Consider the following 21243-nt stretch of genomic DNA (forward strand, 5'->3'; position numbering starts at 1 on the left):
TGCCCTTTAGTCATTTCAGAACCCAAATCTAGTTATCCACTTCACCCAGCCTGCTCCCACGCCGAGGTTTGGATGAAATTCAGAGCTCCTCCCCTCAGCCCCACGTCTGCCCCGGCTCCTGCCTCCCCTGTGTGCTCCACTCAGGGGACTTTCTCTCCATCCGCAGGCTCGTCATGCTGCCCTCAGACACAGAGGCTCTGCATCCACACCTCTGCATCTGCCCTCATCTCTGCTCCTGTGTATCACCTCCTCCTCCTTCACATCCTATTTCAATTCCCACCTCCTCCCCTCTCTAAGTCAAATCCTTTCATCATACAGTCTCATAATGCCACGCGGCAATTCTTCATAACGTTTAGCACAGATGGAAGTTACAGACGTTTACATCGCACTTGTGAGATCTCTTTGGTTGCCTCTCTACTAGACTAGAAGCTCCAAGGGGCAAGCTCCATTACCCATCATCTAACACCTTGTCTGGCACAAAGTAAGTCCTCAAAAATAGGTGTTGAATGAAACTTGCACAAAGCACTAAGCAGGACTCTTTGCTTAAAAATATTTTTTTAAAGTCACAGAATTTCTAGAGCTAGAACCCAGCTTCTGTTAGGGTAAGGATCTTCACCTCTTTTGTTCACTGATGAAACCCCAGTGGCTCACAGGGTTGACACGCCCAGACTCACACCTGTTCACTGGGGGCAGCTGACTTCCCAACCTGCCTTGGGTTGGGAAGTTCTTTCAAGCACATGATGAATTTTGAGTTTCTAATAATCTATGTGCCAGCAGGTTCAGAGTGATGAGGTCTGTCTCGCTTTAGTTGTCTCTTTGCCTTTTTATAATGCTAAAGATTAAAGCCAGCCAAATATTTGGGGATTTTCCACTGAAATAAATCTCTATGTTTCAAAATAAAAAACAATATATACTTATTTTTTACCACTTGAAGGAAGCTCGTCCATCCTTGTTTCCCAAAGACGGTGCTTCTCTGCAGAACCGCCTTGCACTGCCCTCCCTTCCATGCATGTGGTGGGTGTCACAGATCCTGACCAAATGGATTAGGCATCCAGGCCAAGCTGGAGTTGAAGTTTCCAACCACCAATTCAACGGTTGGTATGGAGTAGAGTTTCATGACTTATAAGAAGGATCTTAGGTGAGGGTGCTTCTGAGCTACCTCACTCTTCAGTGTGTCCTGGGTGTTACGTGGAAGTTACGACAGAGTTAGGGATTTGAAATAGGGCTAACTGAACCCGCCCCCAAGTGAATGCCAGTTCCCAAGTCAGTTCTGGGGACCTGTCCTGGGGTCAGCATCCCACCCTGCTCTACAGTACAAAGTGAGACACAGCAGCCATTGCAAATTATCCCTGAAATTCAAACATGTTTCTCCCATCAAAAAGACCAGTGTAATGTCATGCATCACCAGAAAGTATCTTGGAAAAAATTGCAGACCAAATTAGTCCAAAATTGTACAAAAACCATTGAACATCTGCCCTTGGATAAAGCAAGATAATGCATGTAAAACACTTGTCAATGCAAAGAGCTACATACATCTTAGTTATTACTACAATCAGCAGGGTTCTAGTCTTGAGTCATAAGAACTGTATTTCATTCTTTCATTCAACAAAATAAGTGCCTACCACATGCCAAGCAGCATTGTGGGCCCCTGATATAGAATAGTGAGCAAAAGAGACAAAATTCCTAACCTCCTGGACCTTCTAATGAAGGAACAGGAAAATAAGGAAAATGAATAAGAAAAATAAATTTCATATTAGATAATTAGAAGTTCAAAGAGAAAATTAAAACAAGAAGGAGGGGTAGACAGCAGGGGGAGGGTTGGAATTTTCAGTGAGGTGACAGGGAAGGCCTTCCCCTGATGTGCCATTTGAGGAAGGTTGAGAGGCCAGCGTAGCTGCAGCATCTAAGTGAGGAGAAAGAAGCAGGAGGGCAGGGGTAACAGGGGCCGGATTCTGTAAGGACATGGTTTAAAGGGCCTTTCAAGGATTTGGCTTTTACTCTAAGATGGAAAGTCACCAGAGGATTCTGAACAGAGGAATGGCAATATTTTAACTTTATCACCTTGTCCACTGTTTTGAACCCTTTCTTGGCCTGAGTTGTCTTGTCTTTAAAAGAAAAAGTGATGTAGTTGTGTGCCTGTCATGTGCCAGACCTACCATGTACATGATACCGTTAAATCCTAGTGATGGATTTTATTATCTCAGTTTTATTCTAGAGTCTAACAAGAGTAATGACCATCCCAGGGTCACGTAGAAAGTAATTAACTGGGCTAGGATTAAACCAGCCTATCATAGTCCAAAGGCCAGGCCCAATCTAATAACCACACTGCCTTTCACAAAACAAATGAATCTTTTAGAAGACTGATCATCTGATCGTGGGGGCATAGGTACACAAAATCTAGTCACTGAAGTCCTAGTAAACAATAGTAGAGTACATCTGTATAGTGTGCAGTTTGCAAAGGATTTTCACATCCATTATATCATATTATAAGCACAGCAGGACTTCTCTGGTGGTGCAGTGGTTAAGAATCCACCTGCCAATGCAGGGAACATGGGTTTGATCCCTGATCCGGGTAGATCCCACATGCCGCGGAGCAACTAAGCCTGTGCACCACAACTACTGAAGCCCACACGCCTAGAGCCCATGCTCCACAACAAGAGAAGCCACCACAATGAGAAGCCCATGCACTGCAACAAAGAGTAGCCCCTGCTCACCGTAACTAGAGAAAGCCTGCGCACAGCAACGAAGACCCAACACAGCCATAAATAAATAAATAAATAAATAAATAAATAAATTTTATTTTTTTTTAAAAAGCACAGCAGTAATAAAAGCAGTAGTACCTTAACGTTGAGAGGTGACTTGTTAAAGTACAGAATGCAGAATTTCAAATTACCAGTACTCTTTATTCTTCACAAGCTTTACAGTTCTTAGTGCTGAAAAACTAAGGGACAAATAAAGGACCCAGTGACAGAGATCAGGGGCAGAACATTATGGCAAAACCCTGTCCCAATATTACCTGTAAACTTAAGAATTAGAAATACAGGTCCTGAGCCTCATCCACCAAAAGGCAGACAGCAGAAGCAAGAAGAACTACAATCCTGCAGCCTGTGGAACAAAAACCACATTCACAGAAAGATACACAAGATGAAAGGCAGAGGGCTATGTACCAGATGAAGGAACAAGATAAAACCGCAGAAAAACAACTAAATGAAATGGAGATAGGCAATCTTCCAGAAAAAGATTTCAGAATAATGATAGTGAAGATGATCCAGGGCCTCAGAAAAAGAATTGAGGCAAAGATAGAGGAGATGCAAGAAATGCTTAACAAAGACCCAGAAGAATTAAAGAACAAACAAACAGAGATGAACAATACAATAACTGAAATGAAAACTACACTAGAAGGAATCAATAGCAGAATAACTGAGGCAGAAGAATGGATAAGTGACCTGGAAGACAGAATGGTGGAATTCACTGCTGCAGAACAGAATAAAGAAAAAAGAATGAAAAGAAATGAAGACAGCCTAAGAGACCTCTGGGACAACATCAAATGCAGCAACATTCACATTATAGGGGTCCCAGAAGGAGAAGAGAGAGAGAAATGATCCAAGAAAATATTTGCAGAGATTATCGTCAAAAACTTCCCTAACATGGGAAAGGAAATAGCCACCCAAGTCCAGGAAGCGCAGAGAGTCCCATACAGGATAAACCCAGGGAAAAACACGCTGAGACACATAGTAATCAAACTGGCAAAAATTAAAGACAAAGAAAAATTATTGAAAACAGCAAGGGAAAAATGACAAATAATATACAAGGGAACTCCCGTAAGCTTAACAGCTGATTACTCAGCAGAAACTCTACAAGCCAGAAGGGAGTGGCATGATATACTTAAAGTGATGAAAGGGAAGAACCTACAACAAAGATTACTCTACCCAACAAGGATCTCATTCAGATTCGATGGAGAAATCAAAAGCTTTACAGACAAGCAAAAGCTAAGAGAATTCAGCACCACCAAACCAGCTCTACAACAAATGCTAAAGGAACTTCTCTAAGTGGGAAACACAAGAGAAGAAAAGGACCTACAAAAACAAACCCAAAACAATTAAGAAAATTGTAATAGGAACATACATATCGATAATTACCTGAAATGTGAATGGATAAAATTCCCCAACCAAAAGATACAGGCCTGCTGAATGGATACAAAAACAAGACCCATATATATGCTGTCTACAAGAGACCCACTTCAGACCTAGGGACACATACAGACTGAAAGTAAGGGGATGGAAAAAGATATTTCATGCAAATGGAAATCAAAAGAAAGCTGGAGTAGCAGTACTCATATCAGATAAAATAGACTTTAAAATAAAGAATGTTACAAGAGACAAGGAAGGACACTTTGCAATGATCAAGGGATCAATCCAAGAAGAATATATAATTATAAATATATATCCACCCAAAAGAGGGGCACCTCAATACATAAGGCAACTGTTAACAGCTCTAAAAGAGGAAATCGACAGTAACACAATAATAGTGGGGGACTTTAACACCTCACTTACACCAAAGGACAGATCATCCAAACAGAAAATTAGTAAGGAAACTCAAGCTTTAAATGGCACAATAGACCAGGTAGATTGAATTGATATTTGTAGGACATTCTATCGAAAAACAGCAGATTACACTTTCTTCTCAAGTGCACACGGAACATTCTCCAGGATAGATCACATCTTGGGTCACAAATCAAGCCTCAGTAAATTTAAGAAAATTGAAATCATATTAAGCATCTTTTCTGCCCACAACGCTATGAGATTAGAAATCAATTACAGGGGAAAAAACATAAAAAACACAAACACATGGAGGCTAAACAATACGTTATCACTGAAGAAATCAAAGAGGAATTCAAAAAATACCTAGAGACAAATGACAATGAAAACACGACGATCCAAAACCTATGGGATGCAGCAAAAGCAGTTCTAAGAGGGAAGTTTATAGCTATACAAGCCTACCTCAAGAAACAAGAAAAATCTCAAATAAACAATCTAACATTACATCTAAAGAAACTAGAGAAAGAAGAACAAACAAAACCCAATGTTAGTAGAAGGAAAGAAATCATAAAGATCAGAGCAGAAATAAATGAAATAGAAACAAAGAAAACAATAGCAAAGATCAATAAAACTAAAAGCGGGTTCTTTGAGAAGATAAACAAAATTGATAAACCATTAGCCAGACTCATCAAGAAAAAGAGGCAGAGAACTCAAATCAATAAAGTTAGAAATGAAAATGGAGAAGTTACAACAGACACGGCAGAAATACAAAGCATCCTAAGAGACTACTACAAGCAACTCTATGCCAATAAAATGGACAACCTGGAAGAAATGGACAAGTTCTTAGAAAGGTATAACCTTCCAAGACTGAACCAGGAAGAAATAGAAAATATGAATAGACCAATCACAAGTAATGAAATCGAAACTATGATTAAAAATCTTCCAACAAACAAAAGTCCAGGACCAGATGGCTTCACAGATGAATTCTATCAAACATTTAGGGAAGAGCTAACACCCATCCGTCTTAAACTCTTCCAAAAAATTGCAGAGGAAGGAAAACTCCCAAACTCATTCTATGAGGCCACCATCACCCTGATACCAAAACCAGAGAAAGATACTACAAAAAAACAAAATTACAGACCAATATCACTGATGAATATAGATGCAAAACTCCTCAACAAAATACTAGCAAACAGAATCCAACAACATATTAAAAGGATCATACACCATGATCAAGTGGGTTTTATCCCAGGAATGCAAGGATTCTTCAATATATGCAAATCAATCAATGTGATACACCATATTAACAAATTGAGGGAGAAAAACCATATGATCATCTCAATAGATGCAGAAAAAGCTTTTGACAAAATTCAACACCCATTTATTTTAAAAACTCTCCAGAAAGTGGGCATAGAGGGAACCTACCTCAACATAATAAAGGCCGTATATGACAAACCCACAGCAAACATCTTTCTCAACGGTGAAAAACTGAAAGTATTTCCTCTAAGATCAGGAACAAGACAAGGATGTCCACTCTCACCACTATTATTCAACATAGTTTTGGAAGTCCTGGCCATGGCAATCAAAGAAGAAAAAGAAATAAAAGGAATACAAATTGGAAAAGAAGAAGTAAAACTGTCACTGTTTACAGATGACATGATACTATACATAGAAAATCCTAAAGATGCCACCAGAAAACTACTAGAGCTAATCAATGAATTTGGTAAAGTTGCAGGATACAAAGTTAATGCACAGAAATCTTTTGCATTCCTATACACTAATGATGAAAAATCTAAAAGAGAAATTAAAGAAATACTCCCATTTACCATTGCAACAAAAAGAATAAAATACCTAGGAGTAAACCTACCTAGGGGGACAAAAGACCTGTATGCAGAAACCTATAAGACATTGATGAAATTAATTAAAGATGATACAAACAGATGGAGAGATATACCATGTTCTTGGATTGGAAGAATCAACATTGTGAAAATGACTATACTACCCAAAGCAATCTACAGGTTCAATGCAATCCCTATCAAATTACCAATGGCATTTTTTACAGAATTAGAACAAAAAACTTAAAATTTGTATGCAGACGCAAAAGACCCTGAATAGCCAAAGCAGTCTTAAGGGAAAAAAACGGAGCTGGAGGAATCAGAGTCCCTGACTTCAGACTATACTACAAAGCTACAGTCATCAAGACAATATGGTACTGGCACAAAACCAGAAATATAGATCAATGGAACAGGATAGAAAGCCCAGAGATAAACCCACACACCAATGGTCAACTAATCTATGAGAAAGGAGGCAAGGATATACAATGGAGAAAAGACAGTCTCTTCAATAAGCGGTGCTGGGAAGACTGGACAGCTACATGTAAAAGAATGAAATTAGAACACTCCCTAACACCATACACAGAAATAAACTCAAAATGGATTAGAGACCTAAATGTAAGACCAGATACTATAAAACTCTTAGAGGAAAACATAGGCAGAACACTCTTTGACATAAATCACAGCAAGATCTTTTTTGACCCACCTCCTAGAGTAATGGAAATAAAAACAAAAATAAACAAATGGGGCCTAATTAAACTTAAAAGCTTTTGCACAGCAAAGGAAACCATAAACAAGACGAAAAGACAACCTGCAGAATGGGAGAAAATATTTGCAAATGAATCAATGGACAAAGGATTAATCTCCAAAATATATAAACAGCTCATTCAGTTCAATATTAAAGAAACAAACAACCCAATCCAACAATGGGCAGAAGACCTAAATAGACATTTCTCCAAAGAAGACATACAGATGGCCAAGAAGCACATGAAAAGCTGCTCATCATCACTAATTATTAGAGAAATGCAAATCAAAACTACAATGAGATATGGGAACATATGTATATGTATAACTGATTCACTTTGTTATAAAGCAGAAACTAACACACCATTGTAAAGCAATTATACTTCAATAAAGATGTTTAAAAAAAAAACTACAATGAGGTATCACCTCACACCAGTTAGAATGGGCATCATCAGAAAATCTACAAACAACAAATGCTGGAGAGGGTGTGGAGAAAAGGAAACCCTCTTGCACTGTTGGTGGGAATGTAAATTGATACAGCCACTATGGAGAACAGTATGGAGGTTCCTTAAAGAACTAAAAATAGAATTACCATATGACCCAGCAATCCCACTACTGGGCATATACCCTGAGAAAACCATAATTCAAAAAGACACATGCACCCCAATGTTCCTTGCAGCACTATTTACAATAGCCAGGTCATGGAAGCAACCTAAATGTCCATCGACAGATGAATGGATAAAGAAGATATGGTACATATATACAATGGAATATTACTCAGCCATAGAAAGGAATGAAATTGGGTCATTTGTAGAGACGTGGATGCATTTAGAGACTGTCATACAGAGTGAAGTAAGTCAGAAAGAGAAAATCGAATAGCATATATTAACGCATATATGTGGAACCTAGAAAATGGTACAGATGAACCAGTTTACAGAGCAGAAATTGAGACACAGAAGTAGAGAAAAAACATATGGACACCAAGAGGGGAAAGTGGCAAGCGGTGGGGGTTGTAGTGTGGTGAATTGGGAGATTGGGATTGACATGTATACACTGATGTGTGTAAAATGGATGACTAATAAGGAAAAATAACTTAATTTTTTTAAAAAAGAAAGTTCTAAGAATAAAATGTTGGAAATGATTCAAACTTAAGAAAAAAAAAAAAGATAGAAAGAAATACAGGTCCTACAGCTGGTCTTAGGAGCCTCATAAGGTGATCCCTGAAGAGAAAGCTGTAGCAGGTCTGGCTTGGGTCCCAAATGCATCCTTCACTCATGACTGTGCTTTGCCTGATTAGCTGACATCTATGTATAATTTGGTCTCCTCTTCAACTCCTCCCCCTCTGCCTCCACTGATCCACCCACACTCTGTGTCCCCAGCTTGACCTGGCATCTGAGTAATCCAGGCTCCACCCTGGGGATCACCTCCCTCTGGAATCTGATCTGCACTTGGCCGGGGACATCCTTGGCCAGAGCCTGCTGGGTGTTCCCCTTTCCCACTCGGTCCGCCTCTGCTCTGCTGCCCTTTGCTTCCCTCTGGTGGCACAGTGGTCCACGCCTGTTAGCTGGGCTCAGTCAGGACCCAAGCAGACCTGCTGAATCAGACTCCTTGGGGCCTCAGGTGGGTCACAGTCACCTGAGGAGCTTCTTAGAATGCAGCTTGTCAGGTCCCACCCACAGAGGCTTTGATTCAGTCCGTGTGTGGTGCAGTCTGTGCATCTGTGTTCCTAACATGTTCACAGGTACTGCTGAGACTGCAGGCAGGGAGCCCATTGGGAAACCACAGCTCTAGACCCACCAGTTAACAGAAAGGTGCTGCAGTGAGGGAGTGTTTAAGAACTATTAGGGCAGAGACAGAAAACTCATTTCTAAAGGTGAAGTTAAAGGCATCCCTTTATTTAACAAATGTTTATTATGTACACAATGCTAGGTGCAACCAAGTGGGGACCAAGAATCATGACCAGGGCTCTTGGACCTTACAGTCACAGAGTGTCACAGGCCATCGAGTAGGCAACTGCAATGAATTGATTTGTGCCCCATCAGGAAGCTGTAGGACCACAGGGAAGAGGGGATACCTGATCCAAACTCAGGGAGTCTGGACAGTTTTCTGCAGGAAGTAATTTCTAAATTAAGAGGTGAAGCAAGGAATTTTCCAAGTGCTTCATGAGCTTGAAATTGTGGTAACTCTAAAATTTGATATTATATGTAACTGCAGATTCCTTATAACTTATAACTACAGATTCAGTGCAATCCCTATCAAAATACCAATAGCATTTTTCTCAGAACTAGAGCAAATAATTTTAAAATTTGTTTGGAAACACAAAAGATCCTGAATAGCCAAAACAATCTTGAGAAAGAAGAACAGAGATGGAGGAATCATGCTCCCTGGCTTCAGACTATATTACAAAGCTACAGTAATCAAGACAATATAGTATGGCACAAAGACAGACACATAGATAAATAGAACAGAAGAGAGATCCCAGAAACAAACCCACACACTTATGGTCAATTAATCTACAACACAGGAGGCAAGAATATAAAATGGAGAAAAGGCAGTCTCTTCAATAAGTGATGCTGGGAAAACTGGACAGCTACATTCTAGTAAAAGAGTGAAACTAGAACATTCTCTAATCCTCAAACTCAAAATGGATTAAAGACCTAAATGTAAGACCAGAAACCATAAAGCTCCTAGAGAAAAACATAGGCTGCACACTTTCTGACAAATAGCAATATTTGTAGCAATATTTTTTTGGATCTGTCTCTTAAAGTAAAGGAGACAAAAAAAAAAAAACAACCAGATGGGACCTAATAAAACCTAAAAACTTTTGCACAGCAAAGGAAACCATCAACAAAATGAAAAGACAACCTACAGAATGGGAGAAAATATTTGCAAATGACATCTCTGATAAGGGGTTAATATCCAACATTTATAAATATCTCATACAACTCAACATCAAAGAAACAAACAACCTGATCAAAAAATGGGTAGAAGACCTGAATAAACATTTTTCCAAAGAGGACATGCATATGACCAACTGGCACATGAAAAGATGCTCAACATTGCTAATCATCAGGGAAATGGAAATCAAAACCATAATGAGATATTCCCTCACCCCTGTCAGAATGGCTATCAGCAAAAAGACAACAAATAACAAATGTTGGCAAGAATGTGGAGAAAAGGGAACACTTGTACATTATCAGTGGGAATGTAAATTGGTGCAGCCACTGTGGAAAAAAGTGTGGTGGTTTCTCAAAAAAATAAAAATAGCACTACCATATGACCCAGCAATTCCACTCCTGGGTATATATCCAAAAGAAACAAAGGCACTAACTCAAAAAGATACATGCGCCCCCAATGTTCATATCAGCATTATTCATAATTGCTAAGATATGGAAGCAACCTGACTGTCCCTCAACAGATGAATGGATAAAGAAGATGTGGTATATATATACAATGGAATACTACTCAGCCATAAAAAAGAATAAAATGTTACCATTTGCAACAGCATGGATAACCTTGGAGGGTATTATGCTAAGTGAAATAAGTCAGACAGAGAAAGACAAATAGTGTATGATATCACTTATATGTGGAATCTAAAAAATACAACGAACTAGTGAATATGACAAAAAAGAAGCAGACTCACAGACACAGAGAACAAACTAGTGGTTACCACTGGGGAGAAGAAGCGGGGAGGGGCAATATAGTACAAACTATTATGTATAAAATAAGCTACAAGGATGTATTGTACAACACAGGGAATATAGCCAATATTTTATAATAACTATAAATGGAGTGTAACCTTTAAAAATTGTGAATCACTATAACATATAATATTGTATATCAACTATACTTCAATAAAATTTTTAAAATAATAATAATAATAATTCTGTCATAGCTAACATTTTCATACTACAGACCATGTTCTGGATACTTTCAACACATTGATTCATCTATCGCAAACACTAGCCTATAGAAGTAGATTCTATGATTTTCCCTCATTTTACAGATGTTAAAACTGAGATACAGAAGGGTTAAGTAACTTACCCAGGATCACACAGGAAGGAAGTGGAGAAGCCAAGATTCAAACCCCAGTGATCTGGGCTTCACAGCCCATCTACACAATGATTGTGATATATTTAAAAGTTAAAATATGTTTTCCTGTTAAAAATTTAATATAAACAAATGTATAAAATATGAAAAAATGACAAAAATATTTTTAAAAATGCAATCGTATCCCCACCACACATAGAGCTACTATTTATGTTTTGGTATATTATATGGTATCTAACTGAGATATATAAAATTGTCATGATATACATTTTATATGATGATGCTTAGAAATACAATCTACATACAATTACACAAAATGCATGTTCATTGAAACAACTGAAATAAAACAAAAGTGGGGAAAACAAAATAAAAATCATTAGTACTTCAAGTTTATAAATTCATACTCCAAGAGATAACAAGAATAAATTTAAGAACATCTGTATGGACGCGAGGTGACGGGAAGAGGAGCCTGGTCCACAATGGCGTTTTCTGCATTCTTGATTTTGCTTCTTCATGTTGATATTTCTATTTTGTGCCTTTATGTTATCATTGAAGATGTGCCTTCAAATATTTTACTTAGCATTTTAATGGATTTAGTGTGGTGGAGATACCTTGAGAAGCGCAATCTTCCATCATCCAATAATATTTTACTTTTCACCTTAACTCAGGATAAAAAGATACAAAGTTTGTGATTTTAGAGGAAGGATTTAACATAAAATTGGCAGACATGTGGATTAAGTTCTCTAAAGAATCATAAGGGAAAGAGATATTTTAAGTGAGTTTTTTACACAGTTAACCCAATGCTTTGTTATATGTCTTGCTTTGACTGTTTCTCCTGGAGATATCTAATTTCTTGAAAGATTAACTTAGAGGCGCGTTTCCGCATTGGTATTCATTTGTGTTTAAGGTTATGCATTCTGATAACAGTGTTTCCCAAAGAATATTCCTTGGGCATTAATCCTTCATGATACTCCACATGAAAAGGACGTTGGTTTGGGGGAAACACCACGAATTCTCTTCTAGATACTCGCAATGTCTAAGAATTTCTATAGAGGAAAAAAATAAAGTCACTAGTATACTAATGCATGATCATTTAGATTACCTCAATTAGTTTTCACTCCATTTTAAAATAGTTTTTTATCTGTCATACACATGCTATGCATTTTCAGGATTTCAAATTATAACTGTTGCAAATCAATCATTCACACTGAGATTTGCACGTCACACCCACCGGAGGGCTGCAGGACAAGGTCTTGGGAGTCTTTGGCTTTTGTCTGCTGAAGCCTTAACAGAAACACTTTCAACTCTCTTTTCTCCATTTCCTAAGTGTACTGGGGACTCAAAGCAAACCAGGATGTCTGCCAAAACTTAAAGGGCGCCAGGAGGGTCTCAGGCTTCCCTGCAGGAAGAGGGAAATGGCTATTCTTGGAAATGAAACTGACTTTTTCAAAGGATAACCATCTAGCAAAAGCAATACTGTTTGCGCGTCCCTCTCTCAAATTGCTGGTCTCTCACAATGAGAGGAGCTTGGCTGCAACAAGATGAATGAGGAACCAAGGCTGCCTGCAAGGCTGGGATGACATAAAAGTCCGGTTGCTGCCACCGAGTTGACTTAAGACTTCCTGCATTTTAAAACTCAAATCCATTTGGTGAGGCGGGCTAATCATCTAAGAGAGCCAGGTAGGTAAAGAACAGGATGCTGTGTGTGACTGATGTGTAAGAGCAGCGGGTGCTGAGTTGTCGTCCGTGCACGGGACAGGCAACAGCACTTTACTTATTCCCATTTCCTTTCTCGGTGTACAGCCATTCCCACACTACAAAATATGCCTTCAAAATCCCACACCCTGCGTGAGACAGAATTCCTGGCTTTTGAAGGGCCTGAAATTAATTCCCAACAGCAGTTCCTCTGTGGCTTTGTTCAAACAAACTTGGAATCTTTTGGCTCACGGCACCACCAGTAATTAAAAGAAGATCTCCACCGTGATGTTCTGCGTTACAGCGGGTCTCCTAGGACGGGTGTGTTTTCTCTCCTGATCACGATTTTACTGTGCTGCAATTTTCTTTGGCCCCGTATAAGCGTATTAATCATTCATAAGCATCATTTTTGTTTTTGTTTAGCTATTTTCCTTTTTTTATTATTCAAGAATAATTTCAATAATATTGCTAGATATATAATGACATCTTATATATAAACATGTCAAAGTCTGTTATGTTATATCTAGATATTTACAGCAGAAACACAGTTTTATATATATATATACTCCAGAATTTCCAGGGAATTTAAAATTTTCAACCATATGTAAACGTGTGGTCTCATTAAGAGTTTTCTCTGCGGTTTGGGGTGAACAATATTTATGCAACCAGAAAAAAAACTTCGAAAAATTTACAACTAATTCTAATATGAAGAAGAGTCAGTATTTGCTTTGTAAAGATTTGTTTTCTCTAGAAATATTACTTTGAGCTGACAAGGTTTGAGGAAGGAGTATTTTCAAAGGGAAGGCAAATGTGGAACTAGGTAGAAAAGAATGACGTAGGAAATTATGGGCCTCTGCAAATTTCTTGTATTTTTTTCCTATTAACTAGGTTCCCTAAAGGGTTTTTCCCCCTATGGAAGAAATACTTGTTTTGACACTCACCAGAGTTATGACTGCAATAGTACTTTTTCTCCAATATATGTGTAAAATAGTCTCGGTGATAGGGAAATTTTTCAGATATTAATAAATTAATTGTAACTACCAAAATGTGGCTGGGTGGCTTGGCCATAAGTCCTTTCAGCTTAGGGCACTAATAGTAACTGAAGGAAGTAATTGACTCATTACTGCATTAATGTTACATTGTGCATTAACGAGCATGCATTCCTTGAAACTTCCAGTGTGACCTTATAATAGCAATAGCACTTATTGAGCATTTACTATTACCATGCTCTACACCAATACTGTACAGGGACAAACTCGCTCGACCTTAGTGAGGGCGTGGTTAGTAGTAGTAGTAGTAGTAGTAGTAGTAGTAGTAGTAGTAGTAGTAGCACCTCCGTTTCTCAGAAGAAGAAATCGAGACAGAGGTTAAGTAATTTGCTGAAGGTCACAACTAGTAACGGTATAAGGATTCAAATCCTAGTGGTTTAATTCCTGGAATTCTAAATATTACTTTTCATACTCTAGGTCCTCTCTTCAAGTGAGATGCTCATTAATTAATTCAAATACACATGGAGCTCTCCTTTAAAAACATTCAGAGCAAAGATGAACAATTAAATTATGTATTTACTGCCTTTGACATTGAGCAATAGACATTCCTCTAGACAGGGCTAACAATTTCACTTGGATTTGAGTAGAGGTAAGAATTGCTGACACCTCAATTTAAAGTCCTAGGAAAAGTGCTTTATCAGACTGAAATGTTTCCTAGATCAGTTGGCAATCACATGTATGTAGTCATTTACTATCTAGCTCAGTTGTGTCCTAAGCCACACATTCATTTTAATCCATGAATAATGTAGTGATGACTCATTGAAAGCTATTTACCAGTTCCTATTGCTTTCAGACTAGCTACTTTTAAATGATTCCAAGTAGAGCACTTCTGAAAGTAAGACAATGCAAGTGGAAAGGAGACATTTCACTTTTATTTTAGGGTGGGTGACATAAAGCAAGGATGATTTAGTCATAATCAATTACTCTGTGATACCTGGAATTATCCCTTGGTGAAACTTGGTGCCATGGCTCTACCTTTAATACATATCCAGTATGCAGCCACTTCTCACCACTCCTAAAATCAAACCCCTGGCTCTGAACCTGAATCTTGGTCCACACCACCTGGACTTCAGCAATAGCCCCCAGACTGTCTCCCAGATTTCTATCCCTGTGTTATTCTCAACTTGGAAGCCAGAATGAGCCTTAGAACATGTAATTCCCTTTAGAAAGTGTAAATTCCCTTTCTCAAAACCCTACTGTTATCTCACTCAGAGAACTAACTGCAGGTCATCTGGTTCCCTGTGACATCTCTTTCTTTATGTCCTCCCACCCTCCTCCTTGCTTACTCCAATCCAACCCACTAGCTTCTCGTTGTCGTTAAAACATGCCAGCGCCACCTCACCACCTCTGCCCTCACACATAAAAGCCCCTTCAGCCTGCCATGTTATTTCCATAGAATTTAGATCCTCCAACATCCTACATAATTTATCTATTTTATTATTTCTTGTTCACTGTTTATTATCTACATCACCTGATTAGAATGTCAGCTCTAAGCAAGGCACTCAGTAAATGTTGATTGAAGGAACAAGTGGGTGAATGAATGCTTTAATGCCAATAGCCAAACCACGCTTCTATGATTGAACATGAACATTCAATTTAATCAATATCTGCACAAGGCATTGGTCTAAAGGCGAATGATGATCATAGATAATGAACTGGCATTCAGAATCAGCATTTTTGGCTTTAAAGGAGGTTAAGATACAATGGTAGAAATGGGCCCTGGCTCTGAAGTCCACTAGGCCTTAGTTAGAAGCCCTATTGCACCATTTCCCAGCCCAGTGACCTTGGACAAGGCACTTTGGCATCTAATCCTCAGTTCTCTCACATATAAAATCGTGAAAGCTGTGGTGCCTGCTTCATGATCGTTGTCATGACGATTAAATGAGTTCGCACATGTGAAGTGTTCAATATAAAATAACTGCTCAATAAATAACAACTATTTGTGGAAGTAAACATAATTTTTAAAAAACACGTAGAGAGCCTGAGAACTATCTGAAAGACAAGGCATCCCCCCCCCTTAGTTATTATAAACAACTAGTTTTGAAAAATGATGTCTGATGAACATTAATTTTTAAAACATGGGAATGAATTGGCCTTTGGTCTTTTAGAACCTCAGGGGTGGAGGCTGCATAAGTATCTGCTATTTAATACTAAGACTGACGCTTTGGTCAGTGGTCCTCAAATTTTTTGGTCTTAAGACTCCTTCTCACTCTTAAAAATTATTGAGGACTCCAAGGAACCTATACTTAATGTGGGTCATATCTATCAGTATTTTTGGTATTTAAAATAAAAACATAACTTTATAAACTTAATTCATTAAAAATATCAATAATAAATCAACTACACATTAAAATAAAAAACATTTTTATTTTTAAAAGCTATATTTTTAACAACAAAATTTAGTGAGTAGTGTTTCGCAATTTTGCAAGTCTCTTTAATGTCTTGCTTCATAGAAGAGAGCTGGATTCTTTCATCTGCTTTTGCACTAATCTGTTGTGATATCACACATCATGCAGACTTTGAAAAACTCCATCACACACTCATGAGAAAATGAGAGAGAAAACGACCAACAACATCGTAGTGCTATTATGAAAGTTATTCTCACCTTGTGGACCCTCTGAAGGGGATTCAGAGGGTTCCCTGACTCTCCCAGTTTCCCTGGAACACACTTAGAGAATCAGTACACAGGACTCTGGTCTTTTTCTTCTTGAGGTATAACAAAAATAGAATATTACATAATTTTCTTTCAAATATATTCTCTAACTTTTGGTTGCTTTGACAGCCAGTCTGATACAGAAACTTAAAAGATGAAATTTAAACCCTTTATCCCATACCTTTCACCCTTTACTTGAGAAAGCTAAGAGTTAAGAGTCTTACAACAAAGATTATAATTAGGTCGCCTAATATAGCGAGAAGTCTTTCCGCTAGTCGTCAGCTGCCCAGGATTCAACCCTTGCCTTCAAATAATTGCTAATATAATTGTACAAAGCACTGAGAGTTCTTTGAAAAAATACATTCAGAGAAACCACATTCAAAAGCAGTAGATTTGTTTCTTAGTTGTCATTAAAAAAAAAAAAAAAATCCTAAGAAACAGAAGTAAAATGTGTCACTCAATTTCCATTAAAATATTCATGAACACAAATAGGAAAAGGTCTGCATCAGTATTGAAAATTAAGGAGAATAGTCAACATATACCAAAAACCGGAGGCCATTTTACTAAATAAATCATCACTAGGACCAGATTTAAAAACACAATTAATGGATAACATATGCTCTGCTGCGTGAGCCAAAGCAGCGCGATTCGGAAGAAGGAGGAGCCCTGACCAAGCCCGGCCCTCCGACCCCAGCTCCCGCCCTGGGGAGCAGGCAACCACAGCCCAGTCCGCGCCCCTTGGGGCTTCTTCCTGTCTCCGCAAACTACTGTCATAAAAACCCTGCCATCAGTATAAATGTAGGAAAATTCTTGAAGAGCAGAACCGAGCTGAAGCAATCTGAGAACTAGACAGTGGGTCTAAAGAGAGACCCACGTGGACATTATTGGAGCTGAACTAACAGAGGAGGCGGAGGGGGCGGGAGGCCAGTGGGGAAGAGGGTGCCGGGCAATTCTGCCAAGCTCGCCCTTGCCTTTGTGTAGCTGGGGTCGGAGGGCGGAGGTTAGGCTCGTGGTGGAGTTCCAAAGCCTGGACACGGCCTGGATAACGTTCCCCTGCCTCTGTGTCTCTCTGGACCACAGCCCAACTGCAGTGCCCTCCCTCCCTCAGACCTGAGTGCACCTGCTTGCATGCCTTAAGGGACCCTTAGACACGTGGTTAGTACTTGCCAGGGTCTCAGCTACATCCAAGTACTCTCTGAGGGCGCTAAGGAGACTCAGTGTATGACGACTGTTATAAAAAATAAAAATTAAAAAAAAAAAGGTCTGGAAGAGTTTCTCTTCATTCTCGGATAAATAAACCTAAATAATCAACATGCATGTCTAGACAAGACTGGTATTTCTAATAGCTTCCTTCCTGCCCCTGCCAGGGCTGCCAGCGCTCCTTGAAAAGTCACTGCTGACAAACTCTTTGGCTCCGGAGAACTCTCCAGGCTCCGCTGCCCACTTGCTGTTGCTCCTCCATCTGCTTTCTGCCCCAGAGGCTCATAACCGGATACACCTCCTTCCTAACCCGCGGTGCTGGACCCATTTCATCACGTGACTTCTCACACGTCTCTTCCCAGATGGCTTCCCGCACTACCGTCTGTGAACAAGAGAACTTCATCCCGGGGGTTTTCACAGACTCCTGTCTGCATCCAGCCAAGGTCCAGAGCTACAGACCCGGTTCTCAGGAAGGCAGGACAACACAAAGCGAGCCAATAAGGACAGATCTGCTACATTAGAGAGGGGGAACAATGCCTCAGAACTTGAATGGAAAACTTTCCCTGAAATAGATTTGCTGCAGGAAACAGAAGAATATTTTAAAATATATTTGCTCCATACTCTTGAAAAAAAACAGAAACTTGAGCTGAGGCAAGAAGAGACTACATGGAAACTAAAATCACAAGAGAGCCAAACTGAAATGTTTGTTGGAGAGAGAACAGCAAATCTGATACTGCAGACCGTCCTACTGTTGACATGGGGAAGGCATCTGAGAAGCGATCCCAGGACGTGGAGGGAAGGAATGAAAGTGCTGACCAAGGTATTAGAGAGAGTCACAAAGCCAAATTGTGAATAATCAGCGTCCCCAGAGGAGGAAGCCGCACAAAAGAAACAGAATAAATAACTCAAAGGAAAATAGAGAAAAGAAAAGAAGTTAATGTGTGCTGGAAGAATCTTTCCCCAATATTTAAAAGAAACCTGAGTCTGGAGATTTAAAAAGCAAACTCACCACGTTGTGCAGGGATGAGAAGGGATGTCCCTGGGGAGGACTCCCTTTCCCACCCCTCTTCCTCCTCCTCCCACGCACCTCCCGCCCCAACACCACAGGCAAACCCACTTACAAAGCCTGATTCACATCCACCTCTGCCAGGAAGCAATTTCCTGATTTTCTTAACTGTTGCAATTCTCTCTTTAGAGCTCGCAAAGAAGTTTGATCATATTCTGCCGCTAGTGATTATAACAATGAAAGTTTCTTATGTTAGTCTAAGTCCTCTAAGAAGCAGATGCCAAGAAGGGATGAAACGTGCAAGAATGTTATGATGGGGAAACACCTGTGAGAGAACGTGGGGAGGGGGCGGGGCGGCTGGGAGTGTGGGCAGACATGACGGCAAGTCTTACTCAAAGTGAAGGAGAAGGGGGGAGGGGTGGAAGCGTCCCAGAATGCTGTGCTGTACTTGTATGTTTTGTCAGGCTGCGGGGGAGTCCTAGAGACAACGTTGGCCAGTAGAGGGGTCCAGCATCTCCCAGGAACCGGCCTGCACTGAGTCATGGGCTGGGAGGGGTGCATGGGAGGTATGCATCTGTATAAACTCAGCAGTAAATTTCAGAGCATGGCAGCTAAAGCCCTTGGGTCAGTTACATGCTCTGTAGCTGGTCTGTCAGGTACAGTCTCATGGCCACCACAATGGTCAATAAATATGAATTCAGCAATCAATTATCAAGCAACTAAGCACCAAGTGCCACACTCAGCACACAAAAAAGTACACATGCTCCAAACACCAAAATGGTAAAGACTGTATCCTTACATTTACAGAGTTCAAAATCTAATGAGAAGACAAACATGGAAATATGCAATTACCACAGAAGATGAAAGTGTGAGTGTAGAGGCATGTCCCAAATGCTACAGGAACAATAAACTCTACCTGCAAAGTCAGAGATATAAATGCAGAGGAAGTAAAAGTTAAGATATGCCTTAAAGAATGTCTAGGTGTGCACCAGGCAGAGATTCCAATCAAAAGGAAATCACCTATGTGTGATGGGCTCTTATTGTTTATCTCAAATATCTGCAGTCCCTCCCTGGAGCATTGGGTGTACCTCCCTATCTCACTAATGCCAGACTTGACCACATGGAATGTGAACAGGAATGGCTCGGGGCACTTCTGGGGGAGGCTTCAGTAGCCTGGCTGGCCGTGGTGTGTTTGCCCTGCTCTCTATTTTCTCTGACCAGAAAGGATCCCGAGAGGCGGCCCCATCAGCCTGCATTCCAGAATGAAGATGACATGAATCAGAGCAGCAGCTGTCTCTTGAGGGACACGTAGCATGAGTGAGAAATAAACCTTCGTTTCTATCACCCGTTAAGATTTGTGAGCCCAGCAGAACCTAGCACCCCAGCCTGTATCTGACTGATGCACTGACGGAGGTGGGATAGAATCCTGTCATCGAGTCTCCTAACCCAGAGGCAGTGGAGTCCCAGTGAGGGCTTTTAACCAGGGAGCAGAAGTGAGCAGATCTGGTTTATACAGTGTGGGAAGGAAGCCTACAGGGATGCGTTGTAATTATCCAGAGAGGAGTCTCTGACGGCTAACTCAGTGACAGTGAGGGGCAGTGAGGGTACAGGAGGGGTGGATTTCAGTGACCTGCAGCGGGAGATTGCGGTCAGTGGGAAGAGTTGTGGGTCAATGGTAGCGGCACACCCCCAATGCACAGGGGAAGAGCGGCTTCAGGAGAGCTGAGAAAGTGTTTGATTTTTGAATCAGAAGTTCCTTCAGGACATCCATGTGACAACAGGCAGTAGGTTCTTGGAAATATATGTTTGGAGTTTGGATAGCACTGAAGTAAATCGCTTTAATAGCTGAATCTTAGAGAATGTTCATCTTTTCCTTTTCCACTGTAAGTTTGGCCCATTAAGAAAAAGGTGGGGGGGGGGGGAATGAATTGCCACACATAGTTGGCCGAGCTCCCTTCCAGACCACGGGGACCCCGTCACTTGCACAGTCTTTCCATATGCTCAATGGCCTTGATCATGAACTTTTTTAAAATAAATTTTATTTATTTATTTATTTATTTATTTTTGGCTGCATTGGGTCTTCGTTGCTGCACACAGGCTTTCTCTAGTTGTGTCGAGCAGGGGCTACTCTTCCTTGCGGTGCACGGGCTTCTCATTGCAGTGGCTTCTCTTGTTGCTGAGCACGGGCTCTAGGCATGTGGGCTTCAGTAGTTGTGGCTCGCGGGCTCAGTAGCTGTGGCTTGCAGGCTCTAGAGCACAGGCTCAGTAGTTGTGGCACACGGGCTTAGTTGCTCCGTGGCACGTGGGATCTTTCTGGACCAGGGCTCGAACCCGTATCCCCTGCATTGGCAGGCGGATTCTTAACCACTGCGCCACCAGGGAAGTCCCGATCATGAACTTTTTGTTAGCTTTTTTTTCTCCTTAACACAGATGCAGGGGGATGAGAGTTCATCTTAGTCCACATTACCATCATTGA

At 40.2% G+C, this 21243-nt stretch overlaps 1 long non-coding RNA gene across 1 annotated transcript in view; it reads right to left on the reverse strand.

The window, feature by feature from the left end:
* The window catches only part of LOC309632312, a 1044736-nt gene that overhangs the window by 776137 nt on the left and 247356 nt on the right, over positions 1-21243 (reverse strand). The gene's annotated exons all lie outside the window — the stretch shown is intronic.

The sequence above is a fragment of the Balaenoptera borealis genome (assembly GCF_965194805.1).
Source record: "Balaenoptera borealis genome assembly, chromosome: 7".
Lineage (NCBI taxonomy): Eukaryota > Metazoa > Chordata > Mammalia > Artiodactyla > Balaenopteridae > Balaenoptera > Balaenoptera borealis.